This window comes from Ambystoma mexicanum, chromosome 12, assembly GCF_040938575.1.
Source record: "Ambystoma mexicanum isolate Mex_15411 chromosome 12, UKY_AmexF1_1, whole genome shotgun sequence".
NCBI classification, from domain to species: domain Eukaryota; kingdom Metazoa; phylum Chordata; class Amphibia; order Caudata; family Ambystomatidae; genus Ambystoma; species Ambystoma mexicanum.
The window spans coordinates 1,205,537,649-1,205,559,983 of NC_090936.1; positions in this window are offsets into that span (position 1 = coordinate 1,205,537,649).

A 22,335-nucleotide genomic window follows, 5' to 3' on the forward strand; every position below is an offset into this window, starting at 1 on the left:
AATGATGGGCGGCGACAGCGCATCCCCATCTTTACCCACTCCAATGATTTATTTTTGTTCTGGGGTAAAATGATGGGCAGCGACAGCTTAATCCCCACATTTACCCCGTCTAATGATTCCACATGGGTCAAAACCCTCCACAAACCCCCCCACCCGACTGCGCTTTGACTTGAGTCGAGGGGGAGTCGGTTGCAAGGGAGGTTTTGAACCCTGGCGCTGGTATGTCCACATTATCTTCTTCCAATTCTGTAGATGGCACAGTTCAGCATCTTTTCCCCCATCCGGTCGGATCGATCGGTTCTCCTCGCCGGTCCTGATGTGAGTATTAGGCGGTACCCCGGGCCCCTTGGATATTCGTTCCCGGTCCCTGGGTCGTCCTCCTTGGTCATTCTCCATGGTTTCATCTCTCCTAGGATGATAAAGCAAAAGCGGCAATACCTACTCATAGACGTCTTTCCACCACTGTTGAGATAGTGGGGCAGCATATGCATTTCATCATAACGAAACATTACATTCTTATTTTGAAAAAAAAACAGTATAACTAAGAGACAGTTTCATGCAAATCACAATATTTTAGAGACTAGATGTGGTATGTTTTATGGTTGGAACTGAATTAGTCTGAGACAGTACCCGCTAGGATTCCAGAGGATTCCTCCAGTTGTTGCAGAGTGTGCCTGGGATGGCAACATTTCAACTGGTTTATGTGGACCCACTTGTCTTCCCCCGCTGCCAAAGGACCTTTGGGGATGTGGATTTTGTAGGCCACAGGGGAGATTTTGTCTATAATCTCAAAGGGTCCCTTCCATGTAGGCAAAAATTTTCGCTGTTTGGCCTGGTTCCTTTGGAAATTGTATAGATAGACCCGGTCCCCCACCTGATATTCCTTCCTGGAAGTCTTCAGGTCATAGTGGGTCTTCATGCTATCAGCTGATCTTTCTAGATTCCGCTGAGCATAAGCAAAAGCATGCTGAAGGTGTTTCCTTAAATTCTCCACATACTGATGAGTTGTGGAGGCATTTATCAGTGTCTGCTCTTGGGTCCTATAGAGCAAATGCTGCGGAAGCACCATCTTGGGCCCAGTCATCAACTCAAATGGTGACATTTTGGTTGCAGATGAAGGGGTAGATCTGATGGCCATTAGGACCAGAGGTAATCGGATGTCCCAACTTGGCCCAGAATCTGCCACAAACTTCTTTAATATGCTCACAATGGTTTGGTTATATCTCTCTACTGCCCGAGAAGAAGCTGGCCTGTAAGCAATATGCAACTTCCTTTTGACCCCCAGTATCTCCCACATCTTTGTCATTACTTCACTGGTGAAGTGGCTACCCCTGTCTGACTCAATCCTTTGAGGTAGACCAAAACGGGAAAAGATGTGGTTAATCATCAGGGCAGCTGCAGTTTCTGCCTTGCAATTTGGGGCTGGGAGACATTCCACCCACTTGGTAAACAAGCATGTCACAGTCAACATGTACTTATTCCCCCTAGCAGAGCGAATCACGGGGCCTACAAAGTCGATTTGTAAATCTGACCATGGCAGTGTCATCCCCCTCTTTTGGAGAGGCTCACGGTGCGTGAGGGATGATGGCTGAAATTGTGCACACACAAGACACCCCTTCAAGTATTGGTCGAGGTCCTGACCCATGTGTGGCCAGTATGCAACCTCTCTTAAGATTTCCAATGTTGTGTGAAACCCCCTATGGCCGGCGGTGGCCGCATTATGGGCGTGACTTAACATCAGGCTTCGGAATGAGGTAGGAACCACCCACTGATCGTGGCCAGCTTTGGATTTCCTTACCAACAAACCGTCTTGGATTCGGAACATTTTTGGACATTTCATCAGCACTCTTAGGTCCTCTTTCCCAGTGTAATCGGTATCCGTCAGGGGAAAGTTCTCAGGGTCCTCAACGTGCTGGTAAAATTTACCAATTATTGGATCCCCCTTCTGAGCGGTAATCAAATCAGCATCCGGGGTCTCATTACTCCATTGTGCAATTGAAAGGTCGTTGTTAGCATTTGTCTGGGACCTAGTGATAGCAGTGACCTGGATTTCCCCCAACAGGGACTCAATCTCAATTAGATCCCCTTGGATGGCCCCGGTTTTGGCCAGCTGATCAGCTAAGTCATTTCCAGTTTTATCTGGTCCCTCTACTTTGGAATGACCCTTGATCTTTTTCCAATAGATGGTCATCTCATTCGAGGTGACCAGATCATCAATGTTTTGGATCAACTTCCCATGTTTCAAGGGTTTGTTATTAGCACATAACATGCCTCTGGTTTTCCAATTAACCAGGTGTTCCACGAACCTGTTCCGTACATAATCCGAATCTGTGATTATGACCAGTTTGTGGAGTTGATGCTGGACAGCAGTGAGGATGGCCTGATGCACAGCCATCAATTCTGCCACCTGACTACTTTGGGGACCAATTTTGTATCCAGCGGAGGGTTCTGGGAACTCCTTCACCCATGCATTCCCTACGCCAGCCACCAGTTCTTTCTCCCCGTTGTTGTCAACATGGTAAGAGCATCCATCCACATAGACAGTGGGCATTCCCTCACACTTGTCCTCTTCAAAGACTTTGTGTGGGGAATTAAGGTATGCCTCCGTGTTGTCCTTGATTTTTAGACTTTCGTCCTCAAGACAATTTTCTCTGGCACAATCATGCAAGTCAGCCAGACCTTGCGCGAGGGGACTCTTCTTGTTTTGGCCATATCTGACCTCCACAGGAAAGCCTTGCATTGACAGAATCCAGGAAGTAATTTGGGAATTACTCACATTTCCGGCCCGGATTCTGTCACTTTGGAGATATTGCAGAGGCTGGTGTGGAGTCTCCACTATGATGTGTTCCCCCTGGATGAACGGGCGGTAATTCTTCAATGCCCACACCGTTGCCAGGAGTGCCTTCTCACAATCGTTGAATTTTTCCTCCACAGAGGATAAAGTTTTGCTCGCATAGGAGATTACTTTATTGACCTTGTCATGCTTTTGGTATAATACTGCCGTCAAGCACGTATTAGAGAACCCCGTCTCCAGGAAGAACTCCTTGTTTCTGACAGGGTAAGCTAGGCAGGGTGCTTGTGAGAGGCTTCTCTTGAGTTGTCTTACTGCCTCGGCTTGTTCTGGAACCCATTCCCACTTGACCCCCCCTTCAGGAGATGAATCAGGGGTCTGGTGATCTCTGCGTAGCCCTCAATGAACTTTCTGCTGTAATTAGTCAGTCCAAGGAGGCTCCTTAGTTCCCGCAGAGTTGTGGGGTCTTTCAGTTTCTGAAGTGCTTCCACTTTCTTTTCCTGGGGACAGAGACCCTGGGGAGTAATCTCATGCCCCAAGAAATTAACACGGGTTCTACACCACTGTGCTTTCTGAAAGGAAAGTTTTGCTCCGGCGGCCCTCAACTGGGTCAGAACATAACGGATCTCCGCTATGTGTTCCTCCACAGATGAACTTTTGATGAGGACATCATCTACATAAGCCAGGTTACCCCTCGTACCCAGGTCGGGCATGGCCTTATGTAGGAAAATATTGAACTCATTACCGGAGTTAAGGTATCCGAAGGGAGTCCGGGTCCATGTGTACTGCTGGCCCCCAAAGGTAAAAGCCAGCTTGTATTGGTCCTCCCTACTGACAGGCACGGTCCAGTATCCATTGGTCAGGTCTATTGCTGTGAATACCTGTGACCCCTGGATCTGGGCCAGCCCTTGGTCAATGTAGGGCAGAGGCCATCGGGAAGTATGGACCCGTTTGTTGAGCTCCCTAAGGTCAGCGCAGAGTCTCCACTGGCCGTTTGGCTTTAATATTCCCAGCACCGGATTTTTGAAGGTGCTGTGGACTGGACGGATTATTCCCCGGGACTCAAGGTTCTTAATTATTTCAGTAAGGGACTCCATTGATGCGAGAGGCAAGCGATATTGCTTCACAAACACTGGAGTCATGCCAGGGTCCGTGCGGATTGTTGTTGTGTGGATGTCAGTGCGACCACAGTCATATGAGTCTACCGCAAAGAGATCTTGGAAATCCAAGAAAACTTGTTTCAACTTTTGCTTTTGTTCCAGAGTCACACAGGCGTCAGCTAGGTTGACTCTCTCTTCCACCATCTGCCTGAAGCCTGGAAAGACTTCTGGTTTGCTTATCTCTGCGGCCTCCTCCAGCTGGGTGGAGAAGTCCCTGGTCAGAGTGCTGATTTGGACCGGAGGCTTCAGGTGGGAAAGGCAGCCCTCATGGACCTGGAAAATCACCTCATCCCTCCTGAAGTCACAAGTCACATCTTCCTTACCATAGGGGCAGGAAGTGTACACCAGGAAGTTCCCCCCATGCCGGGTAAAAATCCTGTCTGGTGTTGTATGTCATCACTGTCACTGTCAAAGCAGTCCTGGGGGATTGGCCCTAACAGTTCATTACCTAAGTCTATGGAAAAATGTCGGTCATCAGCCGCCATTCCAATAATGGTGCCTGCGGCTAGAGTAATACTCTTTAAGTCGCTGTTATCCACCTCTTTTAGAATGGTGTCATGTTCTATGTTGACTAATGGTGTTGGGTTTACCCCTAACCCTTGCTGTTGGAGAGAAGCATTTAGATGTATGTAAGCATCAGGGTTTTGCAAATATTGTCCTCTTTTAGCTTTCACTTCCAGGGAGAATTGTCGGGTCCTTTCTGGGATGGTGACTTCCTCTTTGATCTGAATTTCAACTGCATAAGGTAGCAATTGAGCTGACCTAAATGCTTTTTCTGGATCATCAAAGCCCATGGGATTATCCACTAATCGGGACCAAGCTTTGAAGTTTATTAGGTCCAAACTAATGGCAAAGCGATTGAGAATGTCACTGCCTAAGTAAAAGGCGGCAGGGACGTCTCGCACGACCCAACAATTGTGGACTATGCTCTTGTTGCCAATGGAGATTTTGAGCATACACCTGCTTGGCAGGAGATGTTTGGAATTAGGCGCTTCCAGGTCCATTTCCCATTTGTCTATCAGTTTGAATGTGGGAATGGCTGGATCTTTTGGGAGTTGGCGGAACATGGCTTCGCTGATGAAGCTCTTACCGTTGTTCACACACACTCGAGCGAGAACAGAGTCCTTCCCATCATTTAATTGGACAGGGATGAACAACTGCTCTCCAATTTTCTGAATATCAGCCAGGCCCTGAGCTGATTTCACATCTTTCTGGACTATAGGAGTGGGAGTTTCTGATTGTGGATTAGTATAGAATCTCAGAGTGTTTCCTTCCAGCGTGGAGTACCACTTTAGACTGGAAGGAAGGTTGATTTTCAGAAATAGAGAGGACCCTCCATCACCAGTCTGTTGTCCTACTGCTATTACTGTCACGTCTGGAATTTGGCTATTCTGGAAGTGAAATTCTACTTGGTCAGATTTTTGTTCAACCATGTGGCAGGTGCCGTTTAAACTAACATGCTTGACACTCTGTTTTAATTTTATTGGTCGGCTAGTCTGGGTCCAGAGGACCTTGTTTACGCAATCTATTAGGGGTGACAACCTTCTCAGGAGGTCATTCCCTAGTAAACAAGGGGTGCCCTCTGGAGTCACAACTATGACCGGGTGTTTCACCTTGTGTCGCCCGATCTTTATGTCCAAGTCTGCAGTCCCCTCAACGGGAATTTCCTTCCCGTCAAAGTTCTGCAGTTGTCCAGGAAGAGAGGTGAGAGGAATTTGGTAATTCTCTCCCCTTCCTGCATTCAGTTCGTCAAAGGCCCTTCTGGATAGAAGGGTAGCTTGAGATCCAGTGTCCACCAGTGCCAAAATTGTACCCTGCCCCTGTACTTGTACCGGGGCATAATATCTTCCCTCCTTCTCCTCAAGGGGGCACAGATAGTGCACATTTTTGGACAACTGGTGGGCTACCTTTCTGGTTTTGGACATTTCAAGAGAAGAAATTTGGGCAGAAATATGTGGAGAGCCTTGGGAATCTGAAAGAAAAAGTTGGCAACTGGAGATCAGAGCCATTGTGGGTTCCCCTGGCTCCGGTTCCGGGCCGCCCCCCCCTTTTTGGAGGCAGTCACCAGGATGGGTTTGAACCAGGGGATTTTCTTGCTGTTGGTTCTGGGATGAGATGGTGGGCGGCGGTAGCTCAGTCTCCACATCTCCCCAGTCTGGATTTGCATCCCTAGGGACCCATTTTTCTTTGGGAGGAGTTCCCCCCTCTCTGAAGGAGAAGATCCTTTTCCCAGGATCCTCTGAGGATCCCTCTCCCTCAAATTGGAAGATCTGTACCTCCTCCTCAAACTGTGTCTGTTTGGGTCTTTTGTTTCTCTTACCCCCCCTCTGCTCCTTAGGAGGCAGACTTTCAGGAGCAAGAGATTTTGTTTCCGGTTCCTGGGTTTCCAGGGGCTGTTTACAAGTGAGGAAGGAATCTTCCTCCAATGCTTTACACCCCCCTTCCCTTTGTGCCTCCTCCCTGGGAACCGGTGAGTTATCGGGGTGCTGCCCCCGTCATTGTTCTGGGGCACCAGGTCCAGAGTTGGGTGCGTGCTGCGCCGGCATGCCGATCTGAGGGTTCTGCTGAGCCCTCAATATGTGACCCAGATCCCGCGCCATGTTTTGAACCTGGCGCTCTAACTGGGAAACCCGCTCAGGCTGATACGGGGCCCTGTTTTCTCCCCTGGGCTGATCCCGGGAAGGGTAGCTATCCCTTCTTTGGTAGTACCCCTGGTTGGGAAGATTTTGATACCCCTCCACCCTTGGCCTCCCCTCTCCCGGATTAGGTTGTCTGGGCTCAGGGAATTGGGGAAAGAAGGATGGATGATTTTGGGGTTGGGGTTGGAAGTTGGGTGGATACCTGGGGAAGAAGTTATGCCCAGGGTTTGGTGAGTTTCTGCCCTCCGGTGGGAAGTTAGGAGGGAAGTTCCCTGGGTTAGGTGCTTGGCTGGATCCCCCCCTTGGGCTGGAGGAGTCCACACATAACTGTGTTATAAATGGGTAAAACCCTACTAAACACAAAGTCTATCTCCACCAGTAGGGAAAATAATGTATTTGTAACAAGGAGAAATGACAGGGAAAATAACTAATTATTATGGACCTCAAAGAACCTACCTAAACTTCATGATGTTCCGGCAACACAGTCTAGAAAAAATTGGACTGTATGCTGATGAAATATAAAAATAAAGTCGATTTATTACAAAATGTACCACAAATGGTTAAAACATCAATGGACCCACAAACACCAAACACAGTGGAAGGATATTAACAAATAACCTAATACCTAGACCTATCGTCTAAACAAACTTCTTACGTAATTGCACAAAACACAACAAGACTCAAAAATAAAACAATAAACATTCTACATGTGTTTAAAAAAAGAAATTCCCGACATGTTTCTGTTCATCTAATCAGAGCTACACGACACACCAATCAATGGGTGCATCTATTGTTTCAAAAAGCGCAAGTAAATTGCCGTAAAACTTGATCCGGGGCGCTTTAGTCAAAAACCAGGTGAAATCCGGAAGTCGAATCTCAAGAAAAGGATCAACAACACTATTTCAATCCGATCTTCAAAGTGTTAATATCCACACTACCTTTGCTCCGAGCCCCGCTACTCGCTCTCTCCCAGCTTCCTTCCACCGGGTCTCTTTCCTTCTATTAGTGGCTCTCCCCTCTCACTCTCTCATTGTCTGCACCCATTGATTGGTGTGTCGTGTAGCTCTGATTAGTGGCACACTGTACTAGCAATTATACAGTTAAGATTACATCCATTTTTGAGATGTGAAAACTGACCCATTGTGCACAGTGTTGAAGCAATCTACAGCATATTTACAGAAGCTTTCCCCTGATGAATGTTCAACCGTTTGAGTCGTTGATGAACAGAAACATGTCGGGAATTTCTTTTTTTAAACACATGTAGAATGTTTATTGTTTTATTTTTGAGTCTTGTTGTGTTTTGTGCAATTACGTAAGAAGTTTGTTTAGACGATAGGTCTAGGTATTAGGTTATTTGTTAATATCCTTCCACTGTATTTGGTGTTTGTGGGTCCATTGATGTTTTAACCATTTGTGGTACATTTTGTAATAAATCGACTTTATTTTTATATTTCATCAGCATACAGTCCCATTTTTTCTAGACTGTGGAGTCCACACATAACCCAGGATGGGTCGATTTCCCTTGTAACGGGGACTTACATAATCAGGAGAGCGAGGGACCCCAGTTGTGGGGCTGCCTCCCTGGCTCCCTGTCTGTGCCTGGCCCGAGGACCTTCTGGGCCTAGCATTATTAGGTGCAGGTAGGTTTTTAGGCCCCCCTATCTCCAAATCCAAAACGGGGGTGACCTTTACCTCTGCCACCTTGGCAGCAGCAGGGGTGCTGTTGGTTTTGGGATTTTTCTGGGTATTGCTTTTATTTTCTATGGGCTTCTGCACCTCATAGATCCGGGTCGCCTGTTCAATGACCCAGTCTAAAGATCTTTTCTCGTGAAAATCCCTCACGAGCTGGGTCATTATGTATTTGGGCAAGGCATGGAAAAACGTATTAATAAATTCTCTGCTATCCGTGCGCACCCTTCTTGTGGTCTGTGCAAAAGCACGCTTTAACTCCTGCACAAATTCTTGTGGGGCCTGGTCCTCCCCACATTGTAAATTGTAGGCTGCCTTGCGAGCCTGTTGGGGATTTCTGTGAACAGAAAAATGTTTTAATATGGCCGCCCTATAGGTGGACCACCTGGAATGATTTTGGTCCTCCAGCCCTGCAAAGAAACTGGAGTACTCTGGGGAGAATGTCCACTTTACATATTGGATGCAGCTTTGGCTGTCCTTCAAATGAAAAGTCTCCATCATTTGCTCATAGAGCTCCAAGTGTTCCCAAACAGAGTACTTGGCGTTCTTATGATAAGGCGTGATGACACTCCTGATTGCCTTAATCTGTTTCAATGGGTCCTTAATCAAGGCCCTTTTTGCCTTATTGGCCTTTTTGGTTCGGGTAACCCTTGTCCATTCATCTTCTGACTCAGAGGCACTGCTCCCAGAGGTTCCCGTCTGTTCTTCCAGGTTTTCCCGGATTCTGCGAGCCTGGGAATGGCTGGCAGAATGTGGGGACCTGGTCTCCTGTGTCCTGTACCGCTCAGAGGAGTCTTCAGATACCTCCTTGCTGCCAGGATTTGATGGGTACCCCCCCCACTGACCTAGCTGGGCAGAGGTTTTCAGGATGCCCTTAATGGGCCTACTCTCCTGGGGTTCCCCATCAAATTGCACTGTGCTTGGGTGCCCATACCCGGATGCCCGCCCCTCCATTCCTGGGTGGTACTGGCCTATGAGCCCCATGCTTCTGGCTGGATAGTAATCTGCCATCCCTGTGGCCCTGTGCTCATGTGCGCAAGGGGACATGGGGGTGGCAGAGTCCAGGGACTGAGAGAGATAAAGGCCTCTGGTACTAGGGCTCCTGAGGTTATGCTCAGGAGTTTCCCTTTCCCAGCGAACTTGGTCTCTATCCGCCCCTGCTCCCTGTTGCAATGCAAGAGCCTGCGCCTTCAGTTCCTCAGTTAAGGCCTTACTAGACTCTATCAGTCTCTCCTGCATCACTACCTGTTGTTGGAGCCTATCATTGTGCTGGCAGAGAGCCTCATTCTCTCTCTGTGTTTCCTGATTGGTCCTGGAGCACTGGGCCAGTCTTTGCTGCAGGAGGGTTACCTCCTGAGCTGTGTCCCTATTGGCCTGCTCCTGTCTTGCCAGAGCCTCCTCCACCCTCCTGGTGTGCTCTAGCAAGTCCTGGTGTTCTTTTTGGAGGTCACCCAGTCCCTGGTGGGCCAGGTGATTTTCTTCTGTTTTTCTTTTTAATTGGCAGACTTCCTGGCCTAAGGCGTCTCTTTCCTGGCTAAGAGCCTGCATTTGTGCCGCCAGGTCGTCCCTCTGCCTTTGGAAGGCACCAGCTTTCTGGCGCTCCTGATCAAACTCTGCCTGGGTATCCAGGTCTTTCAAAAACAGTTTATTGCTCTCTGCCTTCTCCCTATCTAGGTGGCTTTGCAGGGTGACTACCTGCTCAGCACATGCCCTATTGAAGTCTAACTGTTGCTCCAGCTTTTTCTGGCTCTGCAGTAGGGAGTCCAAACCTTCTTGGTACTCCTTCTGCAAGGCCAGAAATCTGGTATCCTGGTCAGCCTTTTCCTGTTGCAGGATGTCCATATCCCTCTTTATTTTAATGATGTGCTGTCTACTCTCATTTTCTGACTCCTGGCTCCCCTGCAGCCTCTGCTCAGAAGAGACCAGGTCAGATTGGACCTTCTCTAATGCCATCTGTCGCTTATTCGCCAGGTCTTGGCTTTCAGTACATTTATCCTGCATGTCTCCCATATATAGGTACAGGTATGCCGCTATCCTAACCATCTTGTCTTGTTCATCCTTAGCCTTCGGGGCCAAATATAGTTCACTCAGGGCCACATGTAAGGGACCCTGATCTCTCCATATATCTGACCCTGTTTCCGTGATCTGGGGTGCGATTGCTTGCAACCAGACCGTCTGGTCCTGGTGAGTCCACTCACCTCTCACAAATAACTTATGTAAGAAGTGCTCTCTGGCTATTTTCATATCTACCAAGGTCGTCATTCTAGAGATTGGTCTCTGTCCTGACTTACAGAAATTAGTATTTTATTTTTGCAAAACAGACCTTTTTCTTAGAGCGTTCCTTTGAGGAGTGCTTTACAGCGTAACACAGCGTGGTGATCTGACCGGATATGTGTATCTGGTCAGCTGGCACGCTGTATTAATCTGCACAAGTGATAGATCTAATCCAAACGATCCCGGACGAGCCCCCAATTTGTAAGAGGATTCAATTCAACACTACAGCTAAGTCAATAGCTAGTCTGGGATACTGAATGGAAACCCTTATTGATATATCTTTATGTCCAGTTCATGCGTTTGGATGACTACCCCTATACAACACCCCGCTCTTGGAATTCCCCTGACCCCACTGAGCCAAGAAGTAGTTCTGTTTTGCAAGTTAAAAGGTTTATTTGAGAACTTAAACAATATATATATATATATCACGCTTTATAATAAATTAATAACTGGATATCACACTTAATCTGATATGATAAAGATTAACAACGGAGAATCTGGCACTAGCACACTTGTGAATAGGAACGGAAGAATAAGGTGGTAGAGAATACTTTATATAAGTTCAGATGGATGTAATGTTGAATGAAAAATGCAATACAGAAAATACTCAATATGATTTCAACAAAACAATGTAATCACTTTTCTCTGGCAATCCCCCCCCTTTATGCAATGCAAGGAAATGGAAGGAAAGTACACAGTTCTCAGAAATGCAATCAAATGAAATTCAGTTCACCCCAGCAAGCTTAGAGTACAGATCGGAGTTTTAAACACAGGCCCAAAATGCTTTTATATGTGCTGGCAATGAAGTGAAAAATATGCTACAATGCTTTTAATTCCCTCTAGGAGGTTCAGGGTGAGTGAAATATACTTGGGATGAGTTCAGGCTCACTTTAGCAAGGATCTAGGAGTAACTAGCAGGTTAAACGAATTTTTGGCAAATGAAAGCAAGAAAACTGCTGTTTTCACACGTGAAGAAATTTTGCAAATCGCGGCAAATTCGCGAGTGCGTTTTTCGCGATTGCGGCAAAACTATAGGGACCTGTAGACAGCCCAGGATCTCAGCTTCCAGATGAAAGTTACTGCAAGTCTCTAGGACAAACGGTCACGGAGATATGAGCGATTAAATAAAGGTCGTTTTTCGGATTTGGAATTTTAAAGTTCAAAAAGACAAGTGACAGCTAGCAACTAGAAAATGACAGGTTACAGTTAGGAGGCAGTTCTACTTAAGTTAAAATAGATTGAATTATATTATTTTAACTAAGAGATTGGTTCTACACAGTTCTGCTAGGTACTCACAATATATTTTTGAAATAAATGGGCCTCGCCACGGATCTGGTCAGGTTTTAGACTGGACTCTGGTCTGGTCTCTGCACTTCACAGTGATCTGGGTCAGCTCTGCTCTGCCTCTGGTTCTGGATATTGATAGATTTGAAGTCTGGATCTTTCTGCACAGCTTTCTCTAGAGATTGATGGAGGTAAAGTATGGATTTTCCCGGCAGAGCGTCCCGCAGCAAATGGATTTGAAGGTCCCTATCTGTCCTGTCTGTCTGCTTTTATCTGTTTTTAAAATGGGTGTGTGTGCAGCATCACTAGACCCTACCCCTCTACACTTGCCATTGGCCAAGCTTTCATTTCTCCCCTGATTGGGGGAGCTAAGTTGTGTCAGAGTGATGTCATTTTACAGCCTGCAGAAAGTCCACTCCTCCTATCAACTTGCACACAAATCTAGATTTGAACCAAATACATATTTGCAGAGGTACATATTGTTTTAAAATCATATGCACCCATCATGCATTACAGGAGGTATACCCTGTCCAAATCTGCTCTTCCTGGGAACTTGCATTCAGAAATGGCGACATTTGCACTTTTAAACTGGTTTCGCAATATCGGACATTACCCCAAATTTATACACATGTGCGCAAGGGGTATGGACATTAAGTGATGAAGTGTCAGATTTTTAACATGCATACATTTTGAGTAATATCCTCTTTTCCGCTAAAACCCCCCTGAACATACCACCGGGTCCTAACACGTCTTCAAATGTGCACCGAAAAATCACAAGAATTATGGCATCATTTAAATAATTATGACAAGTCCGTACTATGAGTTATTCACCTTTTTCTAAAACCATATTCTGGCGACAGGGGTGTGTCTTTTCAGGTCACATGGTACAGAAACCAGTCTTTCCAGTTTCTGCCAAGCTCAGAGACCCTGCCCCTCCCAGCTTCTGCCAAGAGGAAGCGGTTTTACGACATCTGCAATAAACCATCTGCCTGGGTGAAGGGGGTTGCATTGTTCAGAGCTCCTGTATTCTGTGGGGGCTCCCCTTAATTCAATTATCAGAGAGCTGGCATATCCTTAGTGTGGCCAGCAGGAAACAGCCAGGCCTGGGAAGTTACTTGTGAATCAAGTTTCACTCCTGATGGGGTAGTTGCCAGGCAAAATTGGAATCTCTTTAAGCCAGTTTTTAACCACATGTCATTTCTGTTCCCCAGTTTTCTGCATTCAAATAACTAACAATTTTTTACATATGCAGCTAGAATGCTGATTCTAAGTTTAAAACTATGACATTTAAACAATTGCAGCCTATGTGACACTCAAAAGTAGGTCACTCATTTCTTTTAAACATTTAGATTTTTAATGTCTGTAGTTCAGTTAAACTTAAAACTGCTGACTCCATAGCTCAGCCAGTTTGGTTATAAGCACAGTTCTGGGCTCTTCAGCTTCCCAAAATTCCTTCTGCCAAATGTCTGCTGGTGTTCAGTGAACATTTTGCATATGTGCAATGTTTAAAATGGGCATTTGAAGCTTGCATTCAGGGAAACCAGGGTAGTTTTTGAAGCGCTGTTTTGAGCTAACCGGCGCTACTGTTTTTCCTTTGGCAACCCATTTTGGTGTGCGCACAACTGCGCAGCTCTCCTGGATTCTGGGATGAAATGATGGGCGGCGACAGCACATCCCCATCTTTACCCACTCCAATGATTTATTTTTGTTCTGGGGTAAAATGATGGGCAGCGACAGCTTAATCCCCACATTTACCCCGTCTAATGATTCCACATAGGTCAAAACCCTCCACAGGCACTTGCATGGCATTTCACAACCATTATTCTCACGAACACTCATCCAAGTGCTCGATGCCCTCCTCAAGCACACAGACGACCACATCTCATTACCACGGACTGCCCAGGACATTGCAAACACCAAAGAGGGTTTCCATGCACTAGCCGGCATACCCGGTTGCATTGGTGCCATCGACTGCACCCATGTGGAATTGGTGGTTCCACGTGCCATGGAGGTACCGTACCGCAACTGGAAACAGTTCCACTCAATCAACGTACAAATGGTCTGTGACTCCAACAAGATCATCACACATTGTTGTGCCCGATTCCCCGGATCAACCCATGATTCTATGGTCCTGAGGCTACTCGGTGAGTCCAATGTCATGGAAGTGGGCAGGTGAATGACGTACCGATGCATACTCCACCTGGCTGAAAGGTGGGGGATGATGCATACTCCACCTGGCTGATAGGGGGGGGAATGATGCATACTCCACCTGGCTGAAAGGGGGGGGGAATGATGCATACTCCACCTGGCTGAAAGGGGGGGGGAATGATGCATACTCCACCTGGCTGAAAGGGGGGGGGGATGATGCAAACTCCACCTGGCTGATAGGGGGGGGGAATGATGCATACTCCACCTGGCTGAAAGGGGGGGGAATGATGCATACTCCACCTGGCTGTGAGTAACACAGAGAACGGAGACAGAGGATGGGCACTCACAATGCACTCAACCCCTCTGCATACATTGGCTGATGGCATGCAAAACAGGCCATGGGAGCCATGAGCATATACTGGTTGCATTGTGTGAATCAATTAGTGCATGTAGAAGTGAGCCAAAGTAACAAGTTGGATGCAAGCCATGGTGGCACATCATGTTCTTGATCAGACGACATGACTGACACATACATTCTCGCCTACATACAGGTGATGCAGGCTATCCCCTGAAGAGGTGGCTCCTTACACCAGTCCGGAACCCGCAGAACCAGCACGAGGAGGACTTCAACCGTGCACATACACGTACTTGTGTGGTCATAGAGCAGACATTGGGCCTATTGAAGGCACGGTTCCGAAGCCTCAGCAGGTCTGGTGGGGCACTCCTGTACCACCATGAGAAGGTGGCAAAGATCGTCATGGCATGTGTCATGCTACACAATATGTGCGTCAGACGGAATGTGCCCCTGCCCCCTGACGCAGAACCGCAACCACCTGACGATGAGGATGATGAGGGTGCAGATGGGGCGGCACCCCATGGAGGAGGCGACGCACAGGAGGGGCGTGCAATGCGCCAAAGTATCATCGACCACTGCTTCTAGCACACACGGCTGGTGTGAATCACAAGGAGACTGCACTTGGGGCACTGTGTGTCTCTGGGACATGCACACTGTGGACTGTACACCAATAAAGCACACATACGCAATGAAAATGTCCACACATTTCATTTTGGGAAAGAAAAAAGTGTATTTAAACTATGAAACGTCATGACACACCCCCTCCCCCCTCCCCCCTGCACACCCCAACACACCCCCTCCCCCCTGCACACCCCAACACACCCCCTCCCCCCTCCCCCTGCACACCCCAACACACCCCCTCCCCCCTCCCCCCTGCACACCCCAACACACCCCCTCCCCCCTGCACACCCCAACACACCCCATGTAGGTGTCAACAGATGCCTGTAACAGTGGCCACAGGCTGTTACAAGCCCCCTCTCCCGGCCCCTGGGGCATCCCTGGCTGTGGAGCGCAGGTTACGTCCGGAACGTCGGACGGGGCTGCTCTGTGCAGAACTGGCAGTGGAGGATGTCCCTGCCTGCCCCCGTGCATGCACGTCCTGTAGGGTGTGTGTGAGCTCAGTGAGCGCATGACGCAAGCCGGCAAGTTCCGCACAGATGTCCCTGGACATGGCCTGCATGGCATCCCTCAGGGTGGCAGTGCTCTGCGCTACTTCGGCCCTTAGGGTCTCCGTGGCCTGTTCAATGGTTGCCCTAGCCCCCACACATTCCGCGGCATGCTCAGCCAGCATCGTGGACAGTTGTTGCTGCCGTTCTGTGATGTCCTCGAGGGACTGCTGCCCCTGCTGGCCCATGGCCAGTGCTGGTGGTGTGATGGAGGGGCTGCTCCCCTCCTGTGGACTGAGGACTGGGCATGGGGTAGAAGGCCACTCCTCTACCTCTGTGTGCCCCTGTGTGTGATCCTCATGGGGGCTGGCGTCTGACAAACAGGGGGAATGTAGTAGGTCAGTGGGGCTTCTGACTTCGTGCTCCTCAATGTCTGAGTCTGAACATGCAGCTATTGCAGCTGTCTCACCCATGTTGCTGCTGGCCGCTGACCCGGTGCCTTCTGTGGCAGGCAATGTTGGTAGAGATGGAGCAGCTGCTGCTGGCCTGCTGACTACAGGGGTGCTTGCCGGTGGGACGTCCGGTATGCTTGCAGTGGGTCCTGCTTGTTGTGGGGTCTGCCTCACTGCAGCTGAGGTTGAGGGTGCGGGGACAGTATTATTGGCCTTCTTGGCTCTCTTCGTCGCAGGGGTGTCCTGGTCCTCGGGGTGTGAATCTGTGCCTGTGGTGGAGCAAAGGAGGGAGGGCGTTATTGATGGGTATGCGGACTTTGGAATGACAATGATAGACATTATTCTGGCCAGTAGATGAGGCAGATTTCAGGCAGGGCCATGCAGGTTGTCTCCTTTTAGTGTGGAATGTGGATGCAGGTATGCGGGTGCCAGCAGTGTATACAGGGTGGTGCTCGCATGTGGCTATGGGCAGTGTGGAAATGTGTTGCATTTACACTCTAGGGCAACCTTGTGCTACACATGAATGGACTGCAGTGACTATGGCATGTCTTGTTTGAGGCACCTACCTTCATCGCCTGATGTCGGAGCTCCCCTTTCCATCCCTCCGACGCCTTCAATGGCTTCCATGCCAATCGTGGTTGCACAAATCTCCTCCCACGGTTGGAGTTTTAGTGGGGATTCCGACCCTCCACCGGTACCCAGGGCAAGGTTGCGGTTCGCAGAGATGACGGCTCTGACCCGTATGCGAAGGTCGTCCCAGCGCTTCCTGCACTGCTGTGGGGTGCGGGGTACGGTCCGCACCGCGCTGACGCGCTCGGCCACCAGGGCCCAGATGGCCTTCTTTTTCCCTATCGCTGTCCTGGTCATTTCTGGGAAGAAAACGACAGCTGCGTTGTCTTGCAGGGTCTCCGCAAGCACGCAGAGTTCCTCCCGGCTGAATCTTTCCTGGCGCTGGCGGTCACATGCCTTCTTAACAGCTTTAGGCATTTTTGGGGAGTTGGATGGGTGGATGATTGGTTCGGACAGGTGTCAGGGTTGGATCTGGTGTTGTTCGGTAGGATGGCAATGGATTGTGTTTTTAAAGATGGCCGATGTGCTGTTTCCCGTTCCAGCGCGATGATGCTATTTCCGGTTCTGCTTTTTACGGCCACCGCAAATTATGGTGGCCGCTAATTACGGTGGCCGCTAATTACGGTGGCCGCTACTTTACGATGTGGGTAGGGGCCTTTTCCGCCATGGCGTTAATTGCATTACCGCCATGGCGTAATGCTCGTGCGCGATGGGTCGTAATGTGGCGCTCTTTACGCCATCGGCCCACGGCATAAACGCTCATTACGCCATGGCGGTAATGACGGAAGATTACCGCCTGGGTCGTAATGAGGCCCCTTGTCCTTCGTTGACATGTGTGTAAAGGATTACTCATGCAATGAAACTAATCCGCGAGCATATGTTAAGAACAATGTATTCAAATACTGAACCTAGAACACTTGTTTAACTACATTGTATTAATGTTTGAGAAGACCTGCATGGGAAATCCAAGAATACACAGTTGCCGTATAGGCTTGTTGATATATGTATTAAAAGCAAACCAGTTATATGCGGATGTGCGAGACTTGACATGAACCCTAGATCGGTGATGTATTAGCCGAGTATTAACCCGAAGTAGGGCTGGACATCGTGCTCACAAACAGTATAAAAGAACAATGCATTCTAATGTACATCGTCTCTCACTGAACACACTGGACCACGCTGGAGTTCGTTGTGTTGCACTGAGGGCCGATAGCTATCTGATTTTTGCTCTGTTCTTCGTAACTGGATTCAGCATAAAATAAAGTACTTTGTATGTTCCTTTGTAACCCGTGTTCGGTGTATTTCGTTTTGGGGTACTCAGCCTCGATATTTTGATTTTTTTTCACAATCGAGGCTTGGTTAATTGATGGAGACAACTTCATGTTGGACCACACGTAACCAGTTTGCTCTCGTAGTCATCCTGTAAGTCTCATAACACCTTAATAGCTTTTGGCCTCAACTCTTCCAGTGTGTCACACAGGACCTTTCTGGACAGGCTTCTTCCTTAATCCCTTTAACCTAGTCAACGGTGGCTGAGGTGCCTTGATTTATTCTAGTGCTATCTCTTGCAAGGAGATTCCAGGACCAAAGTATAAACTTTCAGAATATAATCTCATTAAGTCTGCTACCAGCCTTTTCATTTAAATTGTGATTGCACTGATCTACCCTTCACCAAATAGACAGATGGCTTTAACAATGGGATTTCATGACCTGACCCAGAAGGGTGATAACTCTATCAAACCGCTCATAGAGGATGGGAGGCTTCACTGTCTGGACTGATGCCCAAGCAATACAAATGTGCAAGAATTGATTGGGGATATTGACTGTGTGTATTTACTCAGCTTGCACACCCATTAACACACAATGCTGGGCATGGATTTGTATTTGCATTTGGTTTTATACAGCATGAACGTTGCTAGGAAGCAAAAGCATGCTGTACAAGTAATTTGAGGTAAACAGATATCGATGGAAGCAGAGGTTATAGGTTAATAGGTTATTGACGCTTCAATATGTACCTAAGAGTAACATGTCATGAGTGATAGTAGGTATTCCCTGAAGAGTAGGGTCTGGCATATCTTCCTTAATGGCAGGAGCATTGGAATGTTCCTCAGTTTGACCGGTGTGGGGTTCCAGTAGGCTGGGGCATAGCAAGAGAAGGCCTGTTTCCTATTTTTCTCTTTGCATGACAGTTTAATCTTAGCTATGCTTAGCTAGCCGGTGCTTGGGAAGCAGTTGTCGTATATGTGATGCAGGCAGTTTTGAAGGGTTTCCTGTTTGGGATGGATAGCCAATATAATTCTCTTAGTATGGGGGAGGTGTGGTCAAATTTCTTAATTCCATTTATTAGGCATGCAACGGCAAGTTGAACGGCCCCAAGCGGAGCCAAGAGTGTATCCAGAAAACCAGAGAAGAGGGTGTTCCCTCCATTACAAGACTTGATATGCAATATGCCAAATCGATGAACCAAAATATCTCAGACTATGGGCCTCATTACAACCCAGGCGCTAATGGGTTAACGGCGCCGTAAAAGGCTGCGGCGCCGTTAACCTATTAGCGTCTAATTACGAGGTCCCTTTGCGGGACCCGACCTTAACGGCTGGTTTTACCAGCCGTTAAAGTAGGGACCCGCAAAGGGACTTTGGTGCTAAGTAGGGTGCCGCAATTTGCGGCACCCTACTTAGCGCCTTCCCCATTCCCATTGAGCCCTATGGGGCAAAAATGGGACTGGGGAAGGGCCATAGCGGCATGGGGAATTACCGCCCCGCCAACCTTGTAATGGGGTGGTAATTCCCCATTCCGCCATGGCTAATAGCACCGTGGTCCTCCGCCTGGGTTGTAATGAGGCCCTATATCTGACTCTTCCTGTCAGAGCATTCGGATTCTCTTTGGGTTGGCTAATGAACCTATCCTCACTGTACTGCCCAAAATGCACCCTAAAATGCCAACAAGCTCCAGGGATACAAATAGGGATCCCTCAGAATCCCTCTTGCAAACACTCCGCTTTCACAAAACTAAACCCGGAAACTTTCCAGGTGACATCCTAGCCATCCTCGAATATGGAATGATCCACACACTGAACCTTGTCGCTGCCCTTCCACACGGATACCATAAGACTAGCGCGAAATAAACAGAAATCCCCTGCACAACCATGTTGTCATAATCTGTGCTGGGGACTGATTATGGCTATGTGTTGCTGTTGGAGTGTGGTGATGTCACTGACATTCTTTGTCGAGTGTTGGCAGAGGTTTGGAGTGCTGGGTTCTACGGGTGTCAGTTGGACATAATGTGCTGGGCTGGATGGATGTCCCAGTGCTTTCTCTACTTAATAACTGGAGAATAAACCTACATGTAAGCTTACCTTCTGGTGGTTCCTGCGTTTGTGTGGAAGGTGGCTTAGTTTACATCACTGGCGACGAGGATGGGATGTGTGCTGCTGAGAAGGGGCAGCAGGTGAGAAATGCTGCCTTCCAGGGAGACATCCATCTGGTTGCAAGAAGCTGCAGGCCGGGCGGTGCAGCGGAGGTCCAGGTCGGGGTCCACGTCGGTGATCCCAGTGTCCAGTTACCAGGCGGCCAGAGTTTGTGGCTATGAGTATCCTACAAGTCAGGCGGTGCAGGACTGAGGTGGTCCACATATAGGGCTCAGCAAGGTGGGCCCTAGGCGATTGAAAGAGTCGCATTTGCCCTGCGCTCACTGGCGGGCGCCCTGCACTCATGACTGTGAGATAGTGCGGGCCCAAGTACTGAGACGAGGTGGCCCAGGTGTTCCAGATGGGCATGGCAGACGTGTGGCGTGGCCAGGTTGTGTTGGCCGGGTGTCGCTGTTTTTGGAGTGAGCAGTTCAGCTGTTAAGACGGGTGTGGATGCGGCCATACAAAGTGCTCTGCGGGCTGGTGCAGAGGGCGATGGAAATAGTGTGGCCAGTCTGCGAGGCGGAGGTGCGAGATGTGCAGGGCGGCGCAGCGCAGGACGAGCGGCGTAATGGAGGATGCCGGAGTTGTTGAGCAGGTAGTGCATCTTGCTCTTTCGGCGCTGTTGTGCACTTTGATGACGTCGACTGGTAGAGGGCCGGCATCCAGTGGAGGAGACCCGACGTTGGCATCCATTGGAGGAGGCCTCACGTTCCAGCATTATCAGCTGGAACGCAACGTAGTATGTGGTAGCAATGTTCTTTTGAAATGCAACGTTCCTTTGGATCGCATCGGCGGCCCTGGTTACGTGCAGCTGCACGTATTAGAATGCAAATGGAAAGTGTATGCCGCCAGTGCGTTTTCTGAGCTACATGGGGCATATGCTATGGTAGCGGGGCCCATAGCAAGTGCCGGTGGATGTGGCGAAGAGGATTTTCGATATTGTCGTGAAGTGCGCATTACTGAGAACAGAATGTTTTCCTGGTCAGTGGAAAAGTGCTGAGACGCGGTAACAGTGGAGGACATTAGTTACATATGCACCAGGAGAGTGTGGCATCGGCAAAGATGTTGCGACAAGGGCCGCGGTGTGGCAGGACGGTGCAGGAGCTCGATCCTGACCTGTGGGATCTTTCTAGGATGGCAGCGTTAAAGGAGTTGGAGGTCTAACCTGAGATAGGCATTGGGGGAGGCCGGTGTTGTTCTAATGCTGTTGTGTATGTGTAGTGGCCTCGGGGTTAGTGAATGTATGGGCTTGGGCCTGGGTCATGTTAGATTGTTTAAGGCCTGTTAATATTTATGTACTACAGTTGTGTTTATATCGGTGGCCTGCTGTTTAGGAAATGTTTACTAGGTTTTCAGTATGGACTCCTGGGTGTGGGGTCCATGGGCAATTGTAATGTTTTTGCAACAACGTTTTTATTGCAGGATGGACATGTGTGTGTGGGGTTGGAGCAGGGGACTTAGCGCCATATTATTTGTATGTCATTGTTATTGCCTGGCATCTCATGGACATGCGGGTGTGGGCCGGTGCAGGGACTTTGGGCACCGTGTTCTTGATGCCATATTCAAGTTATTATCTACTTGGTTACTGTTGTTTTATGTGTTGTCCTGTGATGTTTTATGTTTGTTCGTAGGGGCTTGTCCCCTGGTCATACTTTTGGGGTGCCTTCAGTGATTTTAAGGGGGTAGTGAGTTGCTGTCTGACATTTTAAAGGGCAGTGAGGTGCTGTTCTAGTCATTTTAAGGGGCAGTGTGGTGCTGTCTCGTGGTTTAGGGGCAGTGATGTGTTATCTGGTAATTTCTAAAGGCAGTGAGGTGCTGTCTATATTTGGTTTTGTGGTAATTTCTTGGGGCAGTGAGGTGCTGTCTAGGTTTGGTTTTGTGCTCATTTCTTGGGTCAGTGAGGTGCTGTCTAGGTTTGTTTTTGGTGACAGTGAGGTGCTGTTTGGGTTGTGGTCAAGGGCAGTGAGGTGCTGTCTGTGAAGTAGTTAAGGGCAGTGAGGTGCTGTCTATTGTGGTTAAGGGCAGTGAGGTGATGTCTGTGTTGTAGTTAAGGGCAGTGAGGTGCTGTCTAAGGTGTAAGGGGCAGTGAGGTGCTGTCTAAGGTGTAAGGGGCAGTGAGGTGCTGTCTATTGTGGTTAAGGGCAGTGAGGTGCTGTCTGTGTTGTAGTTAAGGGCAGTGAGGTGCTGTCTAGGGTCTAAGGGGCAGTGAGGTTCTGTCTGGTGTTTTCAAGGGCAGTGAGGTGCTGTCTGTGTTGTAGTTAAGGGCAGTGAGGTGCTGTCTAGGGTGTAACAGGCAGTGAGGTGCTGTCTATTGTGGTTAAGGGCAGTGAGGTGCTGTCTATGTAAGTTATGGGGATGATGTGTTGATGTGATGTCCGGTGGTAGGATCAGAGTTTTGGTTTGGAGTTTTTGGAGTTTTTGAGTTGGACACAGACATGGTGGCCACATGTCTGTG